At 31.7% G+C, this 17,617-nt stretch overlaps 1 protein-coding gene across 1 annotated transcript in view; it reads left to right on the forward strand.

The window, feature by feature from the left end:
• Positions 1 to 5,084: 5,084 nt before the first annotated feature.
• Positions 5,085 to 17,617, forward strand: part of LOC145249631 (uncharacterized) — a 256,817-nt gene continuing 244,284 nt past the window's right edge. Inside the window, exon 1 of the mRNA XM_080111378.1 lies at positions 5,085 to 5,258. The gene's annotated coding sequence lies outside the window, so the exon portion shown is untranslated. The remainder of the gene's footprint in view (positions 5,259 to 17,617) is intronic.

The raw sequence follows: 17,617 nt of genomic DNA on the forward strand, positions 1-17,617 counted from the left end.
TACAAAATTTTATTATTGCTATGTACAGACCAATTTTATACTTTTCGGAAACATTTCAGATTGTGAAATTAAAAATATAAAAATGAATATGCCAGCTTATCGTTTAATCGTAAATCACGTTTCAAAAGGGGGGAAACAATGAATTGGACATGAAAAGAGGGAACAAACGGGGAAACTAACTTTTAAAGAGGTCTCAGAGTCTTAATGTATATGGTTTCTAGAATTTTCAGATGATAGAGAGAGTGCGACTTACTAAGAATGAAAAAAATTCAGCACTAAAATTCGAAGCAAAAATACGTTATTTATAAGATACTCTCCTATTAATGAACCATGGGTATTGCTCAAAACCTCCGAAGGCAGGTAGTTTCCATTCCGAATTTTGGATGGAACATGTTTTTTTACCCTGTTGTCTAATCTTTGAGACATTCTCCCGACATAGTGCACACGGCAGCTACATTTGAATAAATAAATAATGGAATTGTTATGGGGGAGAACGTTTTTACAAATTGAAGATAAAATGGATTTGCAAGGAAAAAAAAACAACACGGGTATTTGATGCAAAGTAACATTGTTGTACGACAGAAGAAATTCGCTTGGCAAACCTATCACTAATATTACCTAGCCAAGGTAGGCGCACGTAAATAGGGCATTTGTTAACAGATGTCTGTTTAATTTTGTTGAAATTAGGAATTTTATTTCTTATTGTAGATTCTACGATTTTCAATGGGAACCATTATTGCAAAGAGTCTTGGTAATAAACTTGACTTCATCATTTACTTTGGTCTCTGAGCATATCATCAAAACTCTATGGGTAAGGGTTTCGATAAGATTCTTTTTTGTTTGGTGGAGCAAAAAGAGTCCTAACGTCTGTAGACGTAGATTTACGGTAGATAGAAGTCAAGAAAACGGTTTTACAAACGAGTACATCTAGAAAAGGAAGAGAAGAATTCATTTTCTTTTCTATAGTAAATTTAAGAACTGCATGAATATTATTAAGGGATGCGAAGAAGGCATCCGCTTCCGTTTCATTCTAGAACAGACAAAAAGTGTCGTCAACGTAACAGAAATAAATATCTGGTTTTTGAAAACCAGATTAAAAGACTTTTTTCGTGGAAACCTACGAAAATGTTTGCTAAAGCCGATCCCAGGGGAGAATCCATAGAGAGACCCCACCTATCTGCCTGTACATAATGTTACTAAAACTGTATTTGACCGACATGGTTGCGAATTCCATCAGTTCCACAAAGATATTCTCAGGAATAGGGGAATTGGGAGCTGACTATGATAAAGGGAATCGGCACATATATCAATAGTCTCTGAGAGCGGAACGCAGGTAAAAAGGCTTTCAATATCGAAAGAACACATACATTTATCAATCTGGGCGTATTTCTGCATAAATTTAGTAAAAGAAAAAAATCATACAGAAAGAACTATACTGTTCCAAAACTGGTTCTAAAATATTAGTAAGCCATTTAGTTACCTTGTGTTCCATCCAAAATTTGGAATAGAAACTACCTACCTTCGAACGTTTTGAGCAATACCCATGGTTCATATATAGGAGAGCACTTTATAAATAATCGTATTTATGCTTCGAATTTTAGTGCTGACTTTTTTCCATTCTTAGTAAGTCGCACTCTCTCTATCATCTGAAAATTCTAGAAACCATATGCATTAAGACTCTGAGATCTTGTCTTTGTAAGCAAGAAGGGAATCTATTAAAGCTTAATCTGGTTTCTATTTAAAAGTTAGTTCCCCCCCCTTTTTTTCTTCAAACGTGATTATTAAACTCGATTTTAGCTCTGTTGAGCGAGTTTCGAAACCGGTTAGCTGGCATATTCATTTTTATTTTTTTAATTTCACAACCTAAAATGTTTCCGAACAAGTATAAAATTGGTCTGTACATAGCCTAATATATATATATATATATATATATATATATATATATATATATATATATATATATATATATATATATATATATATATATATATCATAAATACTAAAAATTTAACATTATAGCCCAATATAGCCGTTTCCAAACACAGACATTATTCATACATCAAGTACACAAAAAAGCGACACTTTTTTCAATGCTCACAAAGCATATACAATGTGTTGCAGCAAAATCCGAATCCTGGCAAAAATAAAATAAGCAATAAAAACAAAAGTTGTATACGTAGAGACCGACAGTTTATTTAACAATAATTACTAAATATTAATTAAATTACTTTTTTACAGAATACATTATTTTGGGATGCTGGAGACGATCACCCCAAAGCGGTTATGAAATGAGTTAAACGCTTTGGCGATCATATCCTTGTCATTGGCAGCAAACACCTCCTTAGTGACAGCCTTTAAAGAATCGACCGTATTGTGATGTGTTTGTTGGTCGATGGCTCAGGCACGCTGCCCCCCAAAATGTCCAAATGGTTGCAGTCGGGTTAGAAGGGCGGTCACAATCCGGCAATCATTGTTGAGCAGCTATTCCTGGGTTGTCTTCGCCTTGTATGCAGAGGCGATCTTGTCAACCCACATAGATATTACACTATGATCAAAAAGGTCAAGAGGAGTTTAAACGTTAGACTCTCGCAGAATGCTATCGCCGATGATTGGAAAGGTTTTTAAAGGTTGTTTAAATAAAGGTGCTTTGTCTTGATAGCATTAAATGTGCCATTTTTGGCCACATTCGACTATAAACGGGGGGGTATTTTCCAATAATTCAGCTATTGCTCTGCGTGTATGGCAGTTCGATTTGCACTTATGCTCGGATTAGAATGTGATTTCATCAGCAAATAGATTCCATCTCAAACCCAATTGGATTGGCAAGTTTATGAAGATAACAATAATATAGATCCACGTGTCGACCCGTTGGGCAACTCGTCTTCTGTGATGCTGTTTAGATGTAGTGTCACCAAGAACAATCTGAATCTTGCTTTTAGCTAAGAAATACCTGATTATATTCATCCAACAGTAACGTATGATTTGATTTTTCTCAATAGACTTTCATGCCAGACCTTATCAAAGAACTTGGTGATATCTAGCGCTGCCGCCCTAGCTTCATCTATGTTCTTAAAGTTGTCCTTATTTTAGCGGAAAGTAAAAGTAGACTTATGGACGATTATTTTGCAGGTCAGTTCTTTCGTCACAATTCTTAAAGACTGGTACCACACAGGCAATTTTTCAGCTATCATAGAAGTAAGATTCTATAAGGAATTTGTAATAAAGTTTGGAAAGGGCCGTGGCCAGGCAATCAGAGGATTTCTTTATTACAGAGATAAGATCTGATTTGGAGATATTTCTGAGCATAATTTGCGGTTTTTATTTATATGGCAAAAGTGATTTAATTATGGAAATAATATTCTAACGTGATGGAAATGAAAAAAGAAAAAACAAATGAGTAAATAATAAATAATATTCATCAACAATCCGACTGTATTTCAATAATTTCTCAAAATGATTGATTTAAAAAAATAAGATACGAATGCAATATTTGAAAATACCTGTGTGTTGCGTTCACAAACGTTCGTCATATTTTCACGTATTCTACTTATCAAATATTTTCAAATGTACTTGTTATTTCTTCAAATCAATCATCTGTAGAAATCAGTAAAATGAAAACAAGGATTAATATTATTTATTATTTTTATTTATTTTTAATTTTATTTGGAATCTTTTGAAATGAGGCTTCATAATTTATGATTTTTTTTTTTTTTTTTTTTTGCGGACTGATATCCTTATATTTATGGTTGTTGCTTCATCACGTTTCAGCCAACTCATCCTCTGGGCCTTCTCCAGGTGATTAATGCGACTAAATAGGAATGCTGAGTCGTGTAACTGTATCCTTCCGTCGTTACGTCACCACGTTTTGTCCAACTAATCTTCTGGCCTGATTTGGGTAGGATTGAAACAGGCAATGCTCAACTGGAACCGATAATGTCGGCTCTCCCAGCTAGTATATATATATATATATATATATATATATATATATATATATATATATATATATATATATATATATGTGTGTGTGTGTGTGTGTGTGTGTGTTGAATGTCTACGGTTTCAACTGAGCAGTTTCAATCCTACCTAAAAAAAAAAAGATTAGGTGTCCAACAAACATGGTGAGACAACAACAGCAACAACTATGAAATACAGTAATTACTGAGGATGCAGTTACAAGACTCACCATTCATATCTCGTCGTCGTTAATCACCTGAAGAAGGCCATATGATGAGGTAGCCGAAACGTGATGAAACAACAACTATGAAGATGAAGATAACAGTGCACAAAAAATGAATACACAAGTTGATGAATAATTTTGTTGTTTTTCAGTTTCTACCCCCCTCCTCTCTCTCTCTCTCTCTCTCTCTCTCTCTCTCTCTCTCTTACTCACTCACTCTCTCTTACTCACTCACTCTTTTTGAAAGTCGCGAATTTCGATCGGCTTCTTCAAATCTAATATTTTTCTCTGAAAGTTCGAAATAGAAACCTTGCGAGATCACTTTTTCCGTCTTGTGTTCGACATTTTTTAACTATCACTTCTCATTCTCCTCCTCTTCTTTAACTCCCTTATCATCTTTCCCTTCCCTTTCTTTTTCTTCTTCTTCTTCTTCTTCTTCTTCACTTCCTCTATCTTCCCTTATTTATCTCCTCTCATTTGCTTTCTTTTTTCTTCTTCTTTTTCTCTGTTTCTTCATTTCCTTTGTTTTCTTCTTCTTCCTTGCAACAGTTGCTGTTTGTAATGTAAAACGATAAGTGTATTTTTAGACGTTAAGAGAAAGAGAATGAAAGAGAGGGGGCAGAAAGAGAGAAAGAAAGCGAGCGGTAGAGAGCGTGTGTGTGTGGGGGGGTAACACAACGAACGTGTATATGTGATAGTGAGGTACCAGGTGCAAAGGCTTTCCCAACTAGCCCCATACACCCAACCGTCCCTAACCCCCTCTAAGTTCACACCAATGCTTCCTTTTCCCCTACCCGGCCGGCCTTCACAACTACTCTCCTTACTTACCCTCCACTTCAACCCCCCTGCACCCCTTCAGGTCTCCGTTGACGCTGCTGCTGCTGCTGCTGCTAAAGATTCGTGCAATAAGGAAATTCCCTTGTAAAGATTTTCTGGGGGTGAAACCTCAGCACCCCCGTGTCCCTAAACCAACAACAACAACAACAACAACAAGTAGACTATCTCTGCCTCTCCTCGACCAAACAAGGAGGAGATCGTCAGCTGGGTTGGTTTTACGGCTTTACGCACTTTTTTGCAGCGGGTAAGTAACCAGCGTCCATCTTATTTCAGCTGATATTCAATAACAGCGTGTAGATAATCATCACAACTGATTTTTAAATGACTAATCAACCAGAAAAATCATACAAATTGAATGTATTTATCTACTTATACTGACTACCACAAGACAACAAACGCTAAACTTCCCATCTCGACTGTTTGTTGTTGGCTCTTAATCCAACCGTTAATCTCCAAAATAAACTGAGAAAAAGGTTTTAGATTAAAAAAAAAAAAAAAAAAAACATTGCACGTTCGTACCTCAGATTATTTCACAAAAGAAAGAATGAAGCTGTCTCTCATTTTTTTTTTTTTTTTTTTTTTAGTGTTTGAAATCCTTTTCGGCCGAGGCATTTTTTTTTTTCGGTCGCAATCCAATGTGCCCTTTATGTGGAGCTTGATGTTCTCCCCACAGAAAATTTCGACTTCATAACTCTATGTTTAATTCTGCTCTCGTGGGGGAGAAAATAAATGGAAAGTAAGGTGAAACATTCCATCCATTCATGCAACAAAATTGGGTAAATTTTTACGACGTGCCCCTGCCCCACCAGCGGATTATAAACACCCCCAAGCAGAAGAAGCAGAAGCACCCCATCAGGAACGGTTTTCGGAATAACACCACCCTCAACCTCCCTATGTTAAGAACGGCTTTCGGAATAAACATACAACCCAACCTCGAAAGCCGTTCTTAACATGGGGACGTTGGGGGTGTTTATTCCGAAAGCCGTTCTTGACATGGGGTGCTTGGAGTGTTTATACTACGCTGGGGCACGTCGTAAAAAATACCCCAAATTGAATTAAGGAAAAAAGAAACTTCATTTTTTTCATGCATTTGTTTATTATTTTATTTCTTTATTTCTTTATAAGATATTTTTACATATTTATCAAATCCAAAGATCCATTTCTTTTCTTTGTTTTTGCAGCTTTTCTCTTCGTAACTTTTGGAGAGTTTAAGTTTAACGTTATAATTATCTCCATATACATTCATTCTCTCTCTCTCTCTCTCTCTCTCTCTCTCTCTCTCTCTCTCTCTCTCTCTCTCTCTCTCTCTTAAAATCCGCTCTAAGAAGGCCACACAGACTCGTACGAGCACACACTTATTTCAGGGATAAGTATTTTCCCCGTTTATAGTGCCCACGGGAGTGTGTGTGTGTGTATGTGTGTGTGTGTGTGTGTGTGTGTGTGTGTGTGTGTGTGTGTGTGTGTGTGTGTGTGTGTGTGTGTGTGTAGAGGGTTTGAAGTTCGTTACTGCCGTCCGAATAGTTAAGCGTACGTGTATGTGTGTGTTTGTGAGCCTATCTGTATGTGTGCGTGTTTGCTTGCACGAGCAAGTGCGTGTTTGAAACCATAATTCGATGTTGTGGAGGGGGGGGTAGAAGAAAGAGCTGGAACAGGCAGTAGATTACTGACTTAATGAAATGGGCCTATAAAATAATTTTATTAGGAATAAATTTCAATTAATGCTATTATATTAATGCATAAATAAAGTGCATGAATAATGTGTTTCGGAAAGAGAGAGAGAGAGAGAGAGGGGGGGAGAGAGAGAGAGAAAGAGAGAGAGAGAGAGAGAGAGAGAGAGTAAAAACATTTAAATTATTCTTATTTTATTCATAGGCAACATATACAACATTTATTTACAACTGCCTGTACCTACCGGCGTCGTCCGGAAGCCACTCATTTTTTGTTTCGCTAATATGCCGTTTGTTTACTTGTTTATTTGTTTTACCAAATTATATTTCCTGATAGGATTTTGAAAATAAAATTTAATTATTAACGTATTAAATTAGCAATTGAACCAAATTGTTTATGAACCATAACTAATTGTTGTTGCGGTAATGTTGCCTTTTGTCTCGATTTTTCAAACGATTGGGTATGAATAGATCCCAATTGTTAACATTTAAATTTTTAAGCATTTAAACTTCCAAATTTCAAAACTTCACGAAGTATTATATATTATTTTATTTTTATTTTTGAAATGAGACTTCATGATTTGGGTAATAATTGTGTGTGTGTGTGTGTGTGCGTGTGTGTGTGTGTGTGTGTGTGTGTGTGTGTGTGTGTGTGTTATGTTCGTCTTGATAGTTGTTGTTTTACTACGTTTCGGCCAACTCATTCTCTTCTCTTCTTTAGGTAGTTCTCCTAATGCATACATAATGTGCATGAATTTGAGGAAAAAAGGACCAAATTAGTGTATACTGTATATCGCAGATCAAAAAGAAAAATCACTTTTACGGTATTTTTTAAGCTTATATATTCGTAAGGACAAAGTACAGATGGTAACGAATAAGGCTGGGGAGCTAAATGTTTTGGTTTCGATTTAAGCTGAGGGCGCGCAAATCATTTTTTTTTTTTTTACTTTTGAAGTTACTACTGTTTATTGAATTCAATATAATAATCGATATAAAATTGGCACTGTAATAAAAAAAAATACGAAATCTGTATAAATTAAAATATCATGTTTAACTTTTATCCTCGAGTGACCTCTGGGCCTTGATAAGTTAAAAAAAAAAGTGTATTTTACGACCGGGTAAGGCCTGGCGGCCTGCTAGTAATCTTCATAACATTCTGCTTGTTCTTTCCTTAGTTAGTCCATACGTTACGTTTTGAGAAAAAAATACAATTTTAAAGACCAAACTGTTTAAAAAAAAGTCAAATTCGCGAAATTCGGCTTTGAAAGGCCCAATCGGCAACTCTTGACAAGAATATGAGAGTGATTTCCCTTGGATTATTCTTTATTTCCGAATATCATTATAATAATATATAATCATTGCTGTAATGTTGTGAGAAAGGAACTCGTTGTAATTTCGACGTGTAATGGTCCTTCACTGAATGACAAAGTCAGGAAACAGTCGTAAAAAAAACGAGGCAAAAAAGAACGTTGTCTTACAAGAGATGCTGCACTGGAGGAGTAAATTAAGGATTGTCTTTTACAATGTGATTTTATTATTTGTATTGAACTATGTAGCATGATATTATTTTCTGAGTATTTATTAATATTTATTGATTCATCTCATTTGGATCAGTCCTATATTTAAAATAGATTGGTCACTATGTTCATAGAAATGCTAATAAACTCATAGTTGCTTCGTGTTATTGGTTTATCTGCCCAAAGAACTGATTTTTGCGCTATCTGGAAAAATATCAGCTTTATCAAAACATATTTGTTGATTAAATATATTTCTCATTCAATGGAATTTTTGCGGATGATAATAATAATAATAATAATAATAATAATAATAATAATAATAATAATAATAATTTTTGCGGATGATAATAATAATAATAATAATAATAATAATAATAATAATAATAATAATAATAATAATTTTTGCGGATGATGATGATAATAATAATAATAATAATAATAATAATAATAATAATAATTTTTGCGGATGATAATAATAATAATAATAATAATAATAATAATAATAATTTTTGCGGATGATAATAATAATAATAATAATAATAATAATAATAATAATAATAATAATAATAATAATTTTTGCGGATGATAATAATAATAATAATAATAATAATAATAATAATAATAATAATAATTTTTGCGGATGATAATAATAATAATAATAATAATAATAATAATAATAATAATAATAATAATAATAATTTTTGCGGATGATAATAATAATAATAATAATAATAATAATAATAATAATAATAATAATAATAATAATAATAATAATTTTTGCGGATGATGATAATAATAATAATAATAATAATAATAATAATAATAATAATAATACTAATAATAATAATAATAATTTTTGCGGATGATAATAATAATAATAATAATAATAATAATAATAATAATAATAATAATAATTTTTGCGGATGATAATAATAATAATAATAATAATAATAATAATAATAATAATAATAATAATAATAATAATTTTTGCGGATGATAATAATAATAATAATAATTATAATAATAATAATAATAATAATAATAATAATAATAATAATAATAATAATAATAATAATAATAATAATGATAATAATTTTTGCGGATGATAATAATAATAATAATAATAATAATAATAATAATAATAATAATAATAATAGTAATAGTAATAATAATAATAATAATAATAATAATAATAATAATAATAATAATAATAATGATAAATACAATCGCGTAAAATAAAACGAAATTTTTAAAGCCTATTTATTTTTATCTAATTAAATTAAATCTATCAAAAAACATTTCCATTTTTTTATTTATAATAATCAACTTAAATAACTTTCGTATCGATTTATTTGAGGAAACAGGGGACCAAATTAGTGTATCGCAAATCAAAAAGAAAAATCACTTTTTTCATTCTTACTAGTAGTGGTTCAAAATCAACATTTAAACTAGGTCAAACTTTCAGTTTGTGATTATTACCCCCCCCCCCTTTTTTGTTGTTGTTTTTTTTTACTGCTTCATTCTTTTTCTATTGAAGTAGTTTCGATAGCTTGTGCATGAATGTGCATGGATTAGAGATGACTGGGGTAATTTTAAAAGAAAGACGTTATGCAAAAGGTTTTTTCCCCTTCTTGCAGTCTCGTGTAACCTTGCTAGTTGATTATAAAGTATTAGATACATTGTAAGAGTAAAATCAAATAATATCGACGAAAATAAGTGAAAGAACGACTCAGCCACACGTCACGTACGGATGCTGTATGTAAATTTATCATAAAATTATCCCATTGCAAATTCCGAAAAGACGTCTTTAAATGGAATATTTTAGCAAAAAAAAATCATACAAGTGGAGGGGGGGGGACTAGAGACATTTTAAGACTTTCTAGTATCATACATAGACATTATAAAAGTATATTTACCATTAATACCGAAGGATTATGTTTGAGATTCATGTGTGATCTGGACAAAGTGTTAATCCTGTTTTTTCCTTCCTTTGTGGATTTCACAAACACTTGATTAGCAGATTAAAGATTTGCGATAATTGGTACTGACTAAATAAACATTTAGATTGACTTACAAAATGCCCCTGCCCTCTGACCAGCTGACAACGTTTGGCTATTTACTATTGTCGTGTTTGTATGACTTTTGTAATAATAATTATATACAAATATTGATTGTGACAAAAGTGGAATTCATAAATGAGCAAATAGTTCATTTCAGTTGTCAACGTTTAACCAAAAACTTATGGCGAAAATGCTTCGACCTCGGAATTTCTCAAATGATGTCATGAGCGATTGGTGTCTGCTGGCTTCTGCCAGCAGACACCAATCGCTCATGACATCATTTGCAAACTACAGATTAATTAACTTATATATTAAATAGATAGGAAGGTTTGATTTAGGTCAGAAAAGGGGTCATGGTAACAAATCTTATCCCGAAACGATCGCCTAGAAAAAAGGGAATAATTTTGAACTATTCATGATTCAACCAAATGAAATTGTTGTGGAATTAATAAAATGGTAATCTTGAAAAATCGTCTTCCTTTGTTTACAAAGCCATTTGGCGGAAGTGACGTCCGACATATTTTTAGCTACGGATGACCAAAACCGTATAGCATGAATCTTTTTTTCCAGAAGTTTTCTTCAAACAGTCTTTATTTAAACTTAATGGACTGTTTTTTATATATTTATTAAGTGTTTTATTCTTTTTATCAAACAAAAATAGAACTTTTATAATGAAATATATCTTATGGACTGTTTTCCAAACATTGAAAATTTAAAATTAAAGTTAGTTTTATTTTTAAAAAATAAAAGAAAAGACGACTTTTTTTTTCTTTTTGAGATATTTTTTTTCTCCATTTATCACTTTGAAAATTTTATTCAACATTAAAATGATAAACCAATTTACAATTAAAAAAAAATGCAAAATTTATTTTTCGAAATGAGATTTTTTCTTATGTGACTTTTTATTCAAAGAAATTTTTAAATCTTAAAAGTCTATTTTTATGTATGCAAAAATTTGTTAAAACATTCAAATAAACAAAGACAATTATTTGGGGAATATCATGTATTGGATACGGTTTCTTTATGATGTTCATAAATCTAAAAAAAAAAAAAAAAAGTCCATTAAGTTCAAATAAAGACTGTTTGAATAAAACTCCTAACAAAAAAAAAAAAGGTTCATTCTTTACAGCTTTGGTCATCCGTAGCTAAAAATATGCCGGACGTCACTTCCGCCAAATAGCTGTGTAAACAAAGGAAGGCGAATCTTCAATATAACCAATAAAGTGATATTTCAAATATTTTATGTTGTCTATGCTCATCATTTCACGGCAATAAATCCTCCTACTACCACAACTAAAACGAACTTACTTAACATTAAATGGAATTTCTATCAATAGATTTTCTTACTAAAAACTTCCCATTTGTGGAATACATTATCACAAAACTGCTTGGATGCAGTTTATAACACACACACACACACACACACACACACACACAAACACACACACGCACGCAATACTATGAGTATGAATTAAATATATTTCTGGTTTTGAAATGATAAGTAACGATATATATCTATATATCGTTAGTTATCATTCCAAAACCAGATATATCAAATTCATATTTATTTATATTTTATGAAGTACGTTTTACACGCGTTTCGTTGAATAGCTGAAGTTCACTAAACAACTCATCAAAGACAGATGTACGTTCCTCGGCAAAAAAAGTTGAATAGTATTTGGGGGGGGATAATTATTTTTTGTTTTCCTTGGAATAAAAAGATATGGTTAAAAAAAGGAAATTGAGAAATTTACATTTTTCACAAAATTAAAAGAGTAAAAACCTAAGTTCTGCACCACATTCATGATTCACGAAGATTAGAATCAATAGACGATGATGAGTGAAATTTATGTTTAGAAACCTTATTCTGAATTGATCAAAAGTCATTAAATAATTTTGATTCGAGAATATGTCAAAAAAGAGATTAAAATGCAGGAAATCATGCTTAATTGATGTGTACTATGAATTCAATGCCAATGTGACATTTTTGAAGTTTGAAATGAAACTCTTTCGTGTTATGACACCTAACACTCTTATAAATTACTTCATAGAAACTAAAATTTAAGGAACATTTATCAATCGATGTCTAATTCATACTGTTAAACATTTTATAAAAATCAGAACTATCTGAATTTGGACGAAGGATTTTTACCCTCTTTTTGCACAAAACTAAATTAACATAGCCCGCATTTAGGCTATTTATATCTAGCAGCTCTGTTCCAATCCAAACTTCATAAGCATGTGTTAATTTGTTTGGGGTGATCCTGTACATACAAATATATAAGCACATTAACACACACACACACGTGTATATATATATATATATATATATATATATATATATATATATAGATAGATAGATAGATAGATAGATACACACACACACACACACTAGGAGGGAGATCCGACAATGCCCGGGATTGAATGAGAATCAACGAATGTTCCACACTTCCAATAATTTTATTGTCATTGAAAATCTATAATCAAAAATTCCAATTGAAGAAGGAACACACTTATGTAGCTTAATATCAAAAATGCATTTGAGAAGTTTTATCACCGCACAAGCAGTAGTTTCCGACATATAAAATCAACAGTAGTTTTTTTTTTTTTTTTGGTAAGCGTGTTTCTGTTTAGATCACAATTGAACCATGCTACTTGACTTTCACATATTAAACTTTAATTCAAGTCTTTATATAATTATAATTTCATAAAATAAACAGTAGGTTTTCTACAATGCAACGTAGGCTACGATGTGCTGTGAACTAAGTCACTGCAAGGAGACATGTCAAATTTTTTTTCCGGTGCAACGGAGTGCGTCTCAGACCAGAGCAATCGATTTGATTGAAAAATTGACGATTTCATCGATTTCGATGACAATAAAAATACGGGAGTGTGAAACATATGTTGATCAACATTTAATAGCGGCAACGTCGAGTCGATGTATATATATATATATATATATATATATATATATATATATATATATATATATATGTGTGTGTGTGTGTGTGTGTGTGTATGTGTGTGTGTGTGTGTGTGTGTGTACATTCTTAGACACATCAATGGAGATCGTCGATGATACACCACCCACATCACAGATTTCAAGTACTTTTGCATCATATACACTCATAGGTACCACGACTTGAATCTAGGAAAATTATGTTTCTTCATAGAAAGCGAAATGCCACCCCTTTATACAACAAATATTTTTGAGTTCCCCACAAAAAATAATCGCTTGAGGAACCCCCAAAAATGACCTCTTATACTGAGTTCTTCAGTTTCAGTCTCATTTCTTTTATTTACTTGTTTTTCGGTTTATATAGAACTTCGTTGCCTTTTAGTGACCGACGTAGCCAAGTCCTTCTGATGCCATACTGGTCGTCATGAATATTAATAGTTTGTCTACATCTTCCTTTGTTGCCGACTGAAGTGTCTCGCAGATGCCCATGGCAAATTTCTGCCAGACATCCTTGTTGTTCATTGAGGAGTGCTTTACTTTATTTCGGAATTCCACACTCTGATTAATGAAAATTGAAGATTAAGGAAGGCTGGTCCCTTTTACCAAAGTGTGTATTTGTATTGAAAGGTGTTCACAATTAGGAAGTTTGCCGAATATTATGTGATTTTCCTGTAGTTTAAAATTTATGAAGCAGTCGTGTAAGTAAATGAATCACGTGTACAGAGTTATTTGATACCTATTGAGCAAGATACCTATTGACTACATATTGAGTAGCAAGAGAAAATGTATGTTTTACATTTGGGTGGTACAATAATGAAAGGAAGGTTGCAAGAATGCAATGCATGCACAATTGGGTGGGAGTGTGTAGAAAAGCAGAACGGAAGAAAAGGAAGAAAAGGAAGAAGAAAGTAGGAGAAAAAGTTAAAGGAAATAAATTTGATCGGAATAGATGAAATTGTTAAACTTGTTTTCTATATTCGTGTCTGTCTAATGTCTAATGTTGATAATACTATGAATATTTAAATTATTTCTGGCGTGTTCCCTGGATTTGGATGACGATAGCGTTTTTGCGTATTGGCAAAAACTACGAAAATCAATAGAAATTATCTATAAAAATTATGTTAGTGACGGAAGAAAATACGCCATATAAAACGAACGTGTATAATTTCGTGCAAAATGAATGGCCGAATCTCCAAGCTGTATAAACATTTTAACCGCTTCCTTCACTTACAAATTCACCAAAATTCAGAAAATCAATTAATTTTAATGAAATTTACAGTATTTATTAATTAACGATCAGAGAATATAATGAATTATTTTTCTAAATTTCAGTGTTTACAAAGCAAATAAAAAATAAAAATTTTAAAAAGCAAATATAAAAATAGTTTTATTCAAATAGGAGTAATTTGAACTTTTATAACAAAAGTATAATCTTTATAATAAAAATATATTTATGCATTATTTTTAATTAAACATTAGAGGTGTTGGTATTTTTACATCAAACATACAAATAAAATTGTTATAAAAATATTTATGAACTTTTTTTTCAACGACATTTTGTTTAAAAATATTTATGAACTGTTTTTCATATATATATATATATATATATATATATATATATATATATATATATATATATATATATATATATAGAGAGAGAGAGAGAGAGAGAGAGAGAGAGAAATATAGAAATATTTTTTTTTTCTGGACTGTTTTGTTTGATTAAAAAAAGTTCATAATATATATTTAAAAAAAAACTGTTCATGAATATTTCTATAATAGTTATATTTTTTATGTTTGATGTGAAAAAATACCAACACTTGATGTTTGATTACAAAAAAAAAACAGTTCACAAACATATTTTTTTTATTATAAATGTTATAATTTTGTTATAAAAGTTGAAACAAAAACTGTTCGAATAAAACTTCTATTTTTATATTTGCTTTTAAAAAAGCTAGATTATATACATTCTTAGACATCCGTACTTTAAAATTTGTCTGACATCACTTCTGCCGAATGGCTTTGTAAACAAAGAAGTTCAACTTTTAACGAAAGCCTTCTATATTCGAGAATACCTTGGTCCTATGTTCTCGATGTTGTTCTCTGGTCTCATTTATGATATCATATATATATATGATATCATATATATATATATGATATGCAATTGCGAAATTTTTTTCAGAGCTAGGAGTGGATAATGCTAGTTATTTAGTACTGTGTTAAAACCATTGGAAAAGCTGACTCAAGTGCGGATTTCTTTTGACTTCTTTTTCATATAGACGGTAGATTGAATTCAACTTTTGATAGGATGCCGGTTTTTACAAGTCTTTCAAACTCCTCGTTAATTTTCTTGAACGAGGTGAACAGTACATTTCGTTTTTCTTCTTTTTTTTCTTGAATACTGGTTTCATACTATCTTTGGCTGACATTTTTATTCATTTTCTCAGACAGGCTAAGAAAACTTCAGGGAAATTTTCTTTTAATTCTGACTTGAGATTTTCCTTCTCTGTCATAAAAGTTGTCATTTTTTTTTTTTTTTTTGACAAATAGTATTTATAGGCAAATCCCACAAATTGAATTGTTGCATTCAATCTATCCAAAAACATTTCCAGTATTTTTTTAACACGAACAGTTTAAATTTCTTAATTGTGCCGTTAAATGTAACATTTTCATCCAAAATTTATTTTCGACCGTTCTCACCATTCTGGCTGTTTTGCAAGACAATAGTAGGTTTATTTAATTTTCATGTAACTTAATCTCTACTATTATATAAAAGGAACTTAGTCTGTGTCCGTGAGTTCGTTTCTTATTGGGATCGAAAACGACTGGTCTGATATTTATGAAATCTCATACAAAAGTACTTTATGTACCTGGCAGTGTTCTTAGATAGGTTTATATTAGAACATCTTCGATAAGCATCGATAATCTATAATCGAATTAATCTGATGGAAGAAAGAACAGGCGATTTGACCAAAGTTAACATCTTGCACAGCTTAACATCACAAGTGCATTTAAGAAGTTACCGCACAAACCGAAAGGCACGATATATAAAATCAACAGTAGGTTATTTGATATGACAGGAGCGCATTCGAAATGAATGTTTCTCTTTAAAGAAAAAATTAAAGTAGTGATACTTGACGTTTGCATTTTAAACTTTAATTCCAGCCATCATATATAAAAAATAATTTTATAAAATCAACAGTAGGTTCTCTACAGTGCAATCTAGACTACAATAGATTGTGAATTAATCATTGCAAGAGGCATGTGAGATTTCTTCCGGCGCACCGCGATGGGCCCCCAACTAGGACAAATCGATTTGATTAAAAATGAGGCGATTTCACCGATTTTGATGACAATAAAAATATGTGAGTATGAAACATTCGTCGATCACCATTCAATCCCATAAAACGTTGGGTCACCCTGCTAGTGATTGATAAGTTCGATCCCGAGTCTAACTAAAACTTTACATTTTTATTTAAGATTTTCACTGGCACATATTTACATATATATTTTTTTTTCGCGTGTACTCGTGTGTTTTATCCAACTTTTAATTGTGTTCTTTGCTCTAGAGAGGTAGCGTTTATGTCCAATTCTGTTACAAGTTAGGCAGGTTTTTGTACAATATTGACAGACTTTACCTCAATCCAAAACTACGCACCGATAACATGGACTTGGTGGTGACTTACTTTAATTTTCAGTGAATTATTTTTTTCTGTGTTAGGGGAGAATAATGTCCTTTCTTTTTTATTTTCTATGGGTAAGTGTTTTGACTTTTCATGTAGCTTTCTTATTACGCGACGCCGGATTCTTCAATATTCTTTGAAACCTTTTTAACTCTAATCACTCGTTGTCAGTCTTCTGCGAACTTTTGTAGTGTTAGATTTGGTTCACTTTCTAATTTGATTAAAACTCTGCGCTTAATTTCAGAGTCTTTTGCCGATACCAATCCTTGTACGTATACAAGGCCTTTGAAATCGTCAACAATCAATTTAGCTAGTTTAAATGGTCGCAATGTTTGTTGACTATTGATGTAAATGTTAAATAGCCCTAGCCATCATTCTTAGGTAAATTCAGGTATTTCCACCTTCTATGAATAACAACGTTTTGGGACTGAATAGTTCTGTTAAATGTTTTATGGTTCCAGAAAATATGAAGTTACACATTTTCGCGATAAAATGTAATCAACAAATTTGCTGTGTTCTGTGGATACCAGTTTTCGAAGCAATAAACGAACTTTTTTAGAGTCCGCCTAATTAATCAATATTATACAGGTTCTCATGCATTCTAAAGTACGAGGTGAAAGTCTTGCTTTCGTCTGGTGTGTGAATGAAATTGTCAATAGCGTTCCAGGCTGCGTTTTGTGAGAACGCTACGGTAGTTTCTGTGATTTCCTTTTTATT

The sequence above is a fragment of the Euprymna scolopes genome, chromosome 28, assembly GCF_053919585.1.
Source record: "Euprymna scolopes isolate OS-2025 chromosome 28, ASM5391958v1, whole genome shotgun sequence".
Classification (NCBI taxonomy): domain Eukaryota; kingdom Metazoa; phylum Mollusca; class Cephalopoda; order Sepiida; family Sepiolidae; genus Euprymna; species Euprymna scolopes.